This window comes from Rhagoletis zephyria, unplaced genomic scaffold (assembly GCF_001687245.7).
Source record: "Rhagoletis zephyria isolate East Lansing unplaced genomic scaffold, Rhagoletis_zephyria_1.1 Rzeph_scaffold_00102, whole genome shotgun sequence".
NCBI lineage: Eukaryota > Metazoa > Arthropoda > Insecta > Diptera > Tephritidae > Rhagoletis > Rhagoletis zephyria.
In genome coordinates this window covers 432,104-441,659 of record NW_016157186.1, presented here as the reverse complement: position 1 = coordinate 441,659, position 9,556 = coordinate 432,104, and the positions used below count along the sequence as shown (strand labels likewise).

At 35.4% G+C, this 9,556-nt stretch overlaps 1 protein-coding gene across 1 annotated transcript in view; it reads right to left on the bottom strand.

Annotated features, from left to right (window-relative positions):
- Positions 1 to 9,556, bottom strand: part of LOC108376804 (uncharacterized) — a gene marked incomplete at its 3' end in the record, with an annotated part of 101,865 nt that overhangs the window by 88,817 nt on the left and 3,492 nt on the right. The window contains exon 2 of the mRNA XM_017633047.1: positions 4,759 to 5,002. The remainder of the gene's footprint in view (positions 1 to 4,758; positions 5,003 to 9,556) is intronic.

Below are 9,556 nucleotides of genomic sequence, written 5' to 3'. Positions count from 1 at the left end.
GGCCCCAGACATTGCTTGCCTTGCCCCGTCCAACGCATTTCTTGGATGGCGGTGATGTCAGCTTTTGTCCTTACGAGGACATCAACCAGCCGGGACAGAGGCACCTTCCCCATTAAGGGTCCGCACATTCCAGGTGCATGCCCTCAAATCGTAGTCCTTCTAAACGTTTGCCGTGGTCGTACTAGCGGTCTCATCCGAGGCTTTGCCTTGCTTCTTTACTGGAAGTGGTTTTTACGTGGCGGGTCCCAGCCGTCCACCATGGGCGGGGGTGGTTTCGCTACAAAATACACGTTTATATAGCGAGCCGATTGCTCCAAGCAGACACCCGCTTGCTCCAAGCAGACACCCGCTTGCAGCCGCACCTACTGGTGAACAGACGCTGCAGACTTCAGTAAGCCCTTAAACCGAATAAGTCGGAGTGGCCCCACCGAAGCTCCCTCTCTTTCTGCCGTGACCCAAGGCTCCACTCGGATTGGTTACCGCATCTCGCACATGGGTTGCTCACGTTGCCCAGAGTGCGCGAACGAGGACGCAAGAGTCGGGATTGAGTATAGCCATGCAACTGTAACTGCATACCCAGCGCAACGACTATACCCCATTGCACTTTCTTCATGTTGTAGTTGTATTTAAATTCGACTAAGTCTTTATTGGCTAATCTACCGACATTTGTGCAGAGCTGAATTTCGAAAGAAAATAAGTTAGGAGCTTTCTATATTAAGGTAACGATATGTAATTATATTAATTTGATATAAAAATACACCTTACCTGGCGAAAACTGCATTTAATAGAACTAAATCTATATTTTTATACATTGATGCATATGTATGCACATGCCGTGGAGAATTGATCCCCCATCTACCGACATACTTATTTCTGAAGTTATTCACTTTTATGTATGTAATATTTAGAGTTATTCCTCTATATGAGCAAAATCGGACTATAAAGAGGGGGTTTTCAAATAACTCGACTCCCTTTTTTAACAAAACAACTTATCACAACTAAAGCACAGAGAATTTTTCACAATGCATGAACCTTTTTTTATTCTTTATAAAAATACTAGTAATACTATACTAAATATATGAAAAAACATAAAAAAAATTGTTAAACTTTGTGCTAAACTCGGCAAAATTCAATAAATTTGCGTTCCAATTTGCAACATTCTAATCAGACTTTTTATACAAATTTTTAAAATGAAGTTTTGCAGCCCATTAAATTTTAGTTGATTTTTGGTATTGTTTTTACTGAGAGTTTCTTCCATACAAACTATGTTCGATAATTCTTTTTATATGGAGGACACTGTCAGCAAAAAAAAAAAGCTAAAAATCAACGAAATTTGCTGGCAACTTCAGACTTGCGCTTTATTAATTGGCCCAAAAGCTACATTTTCAAAATTTTTCTAAAAGATCTGATTAGAAATTGTGATCTGATGAAAGAGCCTCCGAGCCAATAATTTTGTACGGCACTGTACTCTAGGTTTCATGAAAGAAAAAAACTTAAGTACAAGATAACATTAAAATATCAGTCATATTATTCGTTGCTGTGAACTTGTTGCAAAACTTCTGTATTTTCCTTAATATAATTGTAAAACTCTGTGCACGCATTTTGAACGTATTTAGGTACATATACGAATCATCAACTATTGCTTGTGCAAAGTTCAACTATCTCGAAATGTGAATATTTCACAAATTAAACCGGTGCACTGAGAAAAAGAAGTTTAGAATTAAAAAATCGTGCTAAATTAAAAAAAATACGCATATGAAAGAGCGCCAACCCAACTCGTAATACATTTAAGTATACAAATTTTAGTATTTGTATAGAAATATTCACTTCAAATACGTCCATATTAAAATGAAGCGATTTGCAATTACTGATTGCTTTTTCATAATTAAGTTAAAAAAATATTTAAATTCCATCCTGGTTGTAATAGAAATTGAGCCCTGACCCTCTGGAGATTAGCAAATTGTGTCAAGCATCTTCGCGCACTCAGCTACAGCCAGACATGTAAATGTGCATTTAAATGCTGCGTTTGAATCAACACCACGCGTGCGTGTTATGAAAGTATTATTTTTAAATACGAACATTTTTAAACGATAATCAAATAGAAAATATTCATGTTTACTATGCGTTATTTCCCTCAGTGAATTCATAACATTTTTCTGAATATTACAACGCGTTTTTTCGCTTAGTGTAGTGATTTTTGAACTTTTATTCAAATTTGTGGAATCAAATGAAAAACCGGGACACTAAACGAAACCCGGGACATTTTAAGGTTGGACCGGGACATCGGGACAAATAGTCTAAAACCGGGACATGTCCGGGAAAACCGGGACGTCTGGCAGCCCTACTGTAGCCTAAACCAAACAATATAAGACGGACCCCCCTAATACTTATTTGTATACGCACACATGCGTGCACATTTATGTAGTAGGAAATGATCAGAAAGTTCATACAGTTTTCCCGCCAAATTAACCATCGTCAAGTTTCCCCTCCAAATAGTTGTACTGTATGGAGGGTGAACTTAATTTTACTGCAAACAGCGCGGACACTTCTTTTCTGGAGATCAACAGGGAACGACCATCAGCCACCATCCTACGTCACAATCACTTGAGGTAATATTCAGTGTATACCTTCCCTTTATATATATATACAATAAACATTACATATACTCGATGGAGAACTAATTCGTGGCTTTATTTATTTCTTCGTTTTTTCCTTTAAAAAACATTGGTGCAACATACCGCGAACCACTGAGCTGTCAAGCAAGCAGTATTGTTGCATCTTTGTCCACCTCTAGGGTATAAACAATTATATATCATTAGAAAGGTATCTTGATGCTGATGTACAGGCAATTTTTCAAATTTCAAATTAGTTTAACATAAAGCGAAAAAATCAATTCAAAAGTGACACCAATACGAATGCCCTACATGTACATGGTTGGGGCGGAAATGCCTCCTAAATGTATGCTTTAATATTGATACTGAATTACAGAAGCGTGCTAAGTAGCAGTTTAGGAATCAGATTTATGAAGATTAAGATTCATGCAAGGAAGAAGGTAAAGTTGAATATGTAGAAGAAGAAAGGGATAAAGGCAAAGATTAGAGTAAAAGTAAAGAAACGTAAATATAAACGAAGATGAATATGAAGATGAAGATGAAGATGAAGATGAAGATGAAGATGAAGATGAAGATGAAGATGAAGATGAAGATGAAGATGAACATGAAGATGAACATGAAGGGGAAAATAAACATANGCGTTTTTTCGCTTAGTGTAGTGATTTTTGAACTTTTATTCAAATTTGTGGAATCAAATGAAAAACCGGGACACTAAACGAAACCCGGGACATTTTAAGGTTGGACCGGGACATCGGGACAAATAGTCTAAAACCGGGACATGTCCGGGAAAACCGGGACGTCTGGCAGCCCTACTGTAGCCTAAACCAAACAATATAAGACGGACCCCCCTAATACTTATTTGTATACGCACACATGCGTGCACATTTATGTAGTAGGAAATGATCAGAAAGTTCATACAGTTTTCCCGCCAAATTAACCATCGTCAAGTTTCCCCTCCAAATAGTTGTACTGTATGGAGGGTGAACTTAATTTTACTGCAAACAGCGCGGACACTTCTTTTCTGGAGATCAACAGGGAACGACCATCAGCCACCATCCTACGTCACAATCACTTGAGGTAATATTCAGTGTATACCTTCCCTTTATATATATATACAATAAACATTACATATACTCGATGGAGAACTAATTCGTGGCTTTATTTATTTCTTCGTTTTTTCCTTTAAAAAACATTGGTGCAACATACCGCGAACCACTGAGCTGTCAAGCAAGCAGTATTGTTGCATCTTTGTCCACCTCTAGGGTATAAACAATTATATATCATTAGAAAGGTATCTTGATGCTGATGTACAGGCAATTTTTCAAATTTCAAATTAGTTTAACATAAAGCGAAAAAATCAATTCAAAAGTGACACCAATACGAATGCCCTACATGTACATGGTTGGGGCGGAAATGCCTCCTAAATGTATGCTTTAATATTGATACTGAATTACAGAAGCGTGCTAAGTAGCAGTTTAGGAATCAGATTTATGAAGATTNCATAAACATTAAAAGCGATAGAGACAAAGATAGAGAGGAAGAAAGTGATAGGGATAAAAAGGAAATACAACTGAAGAATGTGCGATGCTATATTGTGGTGTGTTATGCTACATATGTTATGTTATTTAATCTTATGTTGTGGTATGTTATGTTATGATATGTTATGTTAAGTACTAAGCTAAACTCCCCTCCACTTAACCCATTTACACTAATGTTATTTCAGCTCAACTCAACTCACATTAACTATCCTTTATTTTAGCGGTTGAATTTCAACCGCTGGGCGAACACTAGTATGTATAAATAAACTGTTTTAGTATGTTCATCTAATTTCTTAATTCCATTTTGAGCGATAATTTATTTGGATTCGAGAAATTTAAGCACTGGTTTTATGTAGCTTGACTTCCATCTGCGAAACCTACTCAAGTAAAAATTTTGCCATCGGAAACAACTTCTTTTGTTTTCGCCGGTTTCACATTGATTTTGAAGCAGACTAAAAAAAAGTTTCTTGGTTAAAGTTAAAAAATAACTTCTTTCGTATTGTCATATTAATGTTTCACATCGAAAATTTTTCTGATATTTTTTTTTGAAAAAATATACATAGATACATAGATATGTATGTGTGTCCTCGTTACAAAACTAAACTCACCTTTGACGCCGAAAGTAGACGCCAACACTGCTTTCATAAAGTCACGTTCAAATTTAGTGTTGAGTGAATTTTCCAGTTTTACTAAATTGTAGTTGGTTTTAATTGTTTAGTTTCTCTTTCAAGGTTTTGAGCAGAGGATTTGTTTATTTTGTTTCACTTGATTGTATTTCACCTTCTGTAATCAACAATTTTTCTTCTTTATTCCTCCTCTTCTTCACCACATTACATTTGAGATTAGAAACAACTTTAATTACATATTTTTTTTAGTATTTATTTAGTATGCATTTGATTTTTTTCTTCCTCCCACTATACACTGCTAAATACAAAATTTTATCTCAACTTTACCCACAAAGCTAAATATAGTATTTTTGCTTATATGTAAATGTTTTTACGCAGGCAATTATATATTCGTCATATTTACACATATGTACTATTTATGTATTTGGCATTTAAACATAATTTATGTATGTCACAATGTCGCATCTGAAATGTGGCGTAAAAGAATTTCGTTTCTGATCAAAATCAAAATTCTGCAAAATACTTATTTGCAATTTACAATGTTACAATTTGCAAATTTTCGCTTATTTGCGCTTTACTTGCAAATTGTAGTCGAAAATTTGTGGGTTATTGTCGCAAAAATAAATGCAACGCATGTATATGCATATGTACATTGCATATTAGCTTATTTTCAATTATTTTCACTATTTCCTTTTTTAAAAATTGCGTGCAACTAAATTTCACCACCACAACAACAACACTAACGCTCAAATTTAAATTCGCTGCTGTTGCGGCTGGGTGAAGTAGTTAGTATTTTTTATTTTGCTTTTGTCGCTGCTCATTGCGAAAAATTGCTGCACTTGTTGGCAGTTTGGCGATGGCTAGCTGCGCAGTATGTAGTACATACATACATATGTATTAGCAATGCCAGCAGAAACGGAACCGTGCCAGCCAAGAAGTGGCATACACAGACGGGCCTAAAAGGTGCACGCATACACTCTCGCTCACTCACGCGTGCATTAACGCCGAAACTCAGTCCCCCATGGGCCAGAAGCAGCGTTGCCATTTTAGCCGTTTTCCGGCTAGATTTAGCCGGTTTTGATAGCAACTAGCCGGAGAAAATTCGATCTAGCCGGCAGCCGATTTGTTAGCCGGTCTGTAAAAAAAAGTTAGCCGTTTTTAGCCGATTTTACTATTTGCCTAATTTTCAGGTGCAAAAAGTAAACAAGTTGTTCGTAAGCAATAATGCATACCCAATGAAGATTTTTAATGAACTCAATGTTTTACTTTCGCATCTATGCTCCCTAGTGGTTATTAGCGCGGACACATTTGATCCTATATGCTCCCCGTTGCTCCATTTCGTCAGTTTTATCACAGTTTTGAAGAGTATTTAAAAACAAAAGTAAGCACAAACGCTTTTGACCACGAAGCCGAGAAAATAATTCGAGAAAATGGTCGCTATTTTATTATCACTTTAATAAAGGAATTACGCCAAATATTGCCACATTAAAAAAATTGACTTTTTTCGGTTGGAAATGCATTAAGAGTAATTAAACCAGAAGTATTTGTTCAACTACAGCAACAAAAACAAATATAATGCCGACGAAATAACATCCATAGAGATGCAATGGCAACGGTTAACGTTACATACCTGGAGTAATTTAGACTCAACTGTAAAATTTTGGGCCGAAGTTTATCAATTTCGAAATGCCCTAGGAGAAAACCCTTTTGCTGACCTTTCCAACCTAGCTTTTAGTTTTCTTGTTTTGCCTATAAGTAATGCAGAAGTAGAGCGAATATTTAGTTCAATGAATACAATAAAAACTAAGCAAAGAAATCCAATGTGCGTTAAAACGTTAAACGCTATTTTATACATATATAAGATACGGTTTAAAACTTGAAGAAAAATGCTGCCCTAATTTTACTGTAGATGACGATCTCTTAAAATTAATGAATTCAGGTGAATATAAATATACAATAGTGATTCATTTGATGATGAGGAATATACACTCGATATAAATTAATGGTGTTAACTAGTCTTTCGTTTCTTGTGATTTATTTAAATAAAGCATGTGAATTTTCACTAAAACATTTTAGCCGCTTTTTTTGCCAATCTAGCCGGTCGGCCCAAAAAGTTCTGGCAACACTGGCCCAGAAGCCGCAACTGGCCAAGTTGAAGCGAAAATTGTTACTATCAGTTGCCTATGGGCTATATATGTATACATCGGTCATATCTATAGCACGCCATTTCAAAGTGATATTGTGCGCAACTTATGTTTATTTATTTATTTTTGAGAATTTTCAATTAAAATACAGTTCTTTCTCTAACAAACCCCATATAAATCCAAGTTTAACAATTTGTAGAAAACTTCAAAAAAGTGCAACAAATTTTCACCTAAATTTCAAACTTTTTTCTCGGAAGTGTTAGATTTTTATCGAGTATTATGTAAATATGTACATATGTACTGAGATTTTATGAAACTTCGTGCGAAATCGGTTAATTTCATCGACGAAATCGGGTAGAACTCAAAAATTAGTTGGCTTCCCTGGTGCCATATGTGCCTGTATTAAGGCTTGTTTTCATTATGTCAATTTCAGTAGAATTCAAATCGTCAAATAAGTGAAAACACATTGCCGAATAATGGTTTATCGATTGATTTACTTAGATAAGAAAAGGCCTTCAGTCGTGTACATGTGCTGCTAAATTGGCGATCTGTCCATTTTTAGGCCATAATATAATCGGTTATGGTATGGGAAAAGGAGATAAAGTTGTGTCAAAATATGTTGACAAAATTTGTTGTCAAAATATGATATAATGAAAACCAGCCTTTACGATGAGCATGCGATACACTGCGTTAGTGCTGCGTTGTTTTTTTCCCCGCAGCTTGAATGCTGAATATTTTAGGTGTCCGCCAACTGTGTTCATACCTGCACATCGTCGATGTTTTTGCAAAACCGCCCATCGACCAGTTGCAAAACCGTCTAAATCGCCGTTGTGGCAAAAATGAGATTTGGTAACCCTGAACTCCAGCATCGAGATTTATGCATAAAAGTCGTTAAATCGTTATTATAACAACAGATTTGTAAAATAATAGCTAGAGAAAATACCACCTATCAAGTAGAGCTGGAAAACTATCGATGGCACTATCGATAGTATCGATGGTTTTGTAAGCACTATCGATAATTTTCACTCATATATACATTATTTAGTAACATTCATATTTCAGAGCGCAGATGCTATTTGAAGCTAAAAGTCGTTGTTCCTTAAAAAAAATATCGTCATATTTTAGCAATTCTGATCTCGTTTTCAATAAAAGATGTTATGTTTAATTTTTGGACTGTTTTATTCAAAACTATCGATAGTGTCGACATTTTCGATAGTATCGATGCTATCGATGGTTGTGATCAGGGTTGTTGCGAATTTTGTTCCTAAATAAAAGTTCTTTCCGGATAATAAACAAACCGCTTATCCAAATTAAACAAGTTCGGTATCAAATGAAAGAGGATTTAAATAGCTTTAAAACTGAAATGTCTAAACGAAGAAAGCCACATATAGAAAAATATTTCAATAAAAAATTTTAATTAATTACCATAAAACAAATCATGTGTCAGGTATATGGATTTCTTTACTATTAAATTATAAAAAAATATAAATATAGGTCGTTCGCTATTTCTGTTTAATGCTATGATATCATACCAAATTTAATATTTCATATGATACCAAATTGGTTTAATTTGGACAGGCGGTTTGTTTATTATGCGAAAAGGACTTTTATTTCGGAAAAATATTCGCAACAACCCTGGTTGGGATTATCAACTATCGAAACCATCGATGACCACGACCATCGATAGTTTTCCAGCTCTACTATCAAGGCAATGCCTTCAAAGAATAAACCGTTTTTTCGCTTTCCCGCAAAATTTGAGTGCCTTAAGATAGGCGGTTTTGCACTTGGGCGATGGGCGGTTTTACAAAAACATCGACGATATGTATTTTGGTTGACACCGTGGTGTGAATGGTCGTGCTGCTGTAGCTCTTGCTTTTGTTGTTCAAATGCTATTTTTATGTTGCACTTGTAACAAAAAAATTAGGTTAAACGGCGCCTCAAAATGTTCTATTCAATCTACAATTTAACGCACATAAAATTTTTTTTGGCGAAAAGTAGTTGACACAGATTTTGCTCAAGTTTCTTGGCAATTTAGTGTTATGATCAGGCAAGACCAAAGGGTGAGCAAGTGCTTATACGAAGTATGATCGACAATTTTTTTTATATGGAGGAAAACGGACAATACCGTCAGCAAGAAAAAATTGCCAAAACTTGACAATATTTTGTAGGCACTTCAAACTTGCACTTTAGAATTGAATTTGCTAAGAAACTATGTGCCCGAAAACAGTGAATAAAAATTGCGAAAATTTGAAGAAACTGTTGATTTTTTTAAATTTTTTACAAAGTTTGAATCTTGGTTATATACGGTATTTTGTTAAGAATGAGCCCTTTTTTGGGTAAAAATATATGTTTTTCACCTTTCCGAAAGCTACTGCTACATGGTAAACCGGGGTGTATCCATTTTGAGTGAATTAGCGTCCTTAAATTTCGAAATATTGAAGTATCAAGCATTTCTGAAATATACTGTTAGATGAAAAGCGGCCGTAATTTTAGTTCGATTTCAATAATTTTCAACGTTTTGTTTCTATGTGGCAAGTACAATAACCACACCGAGTTTGGTACAAATTGGTAGAACGGTTACCGAGATACATATATGTGATCATAAGTGGGCGGTGCCACGCCCATTTTTCAAAATT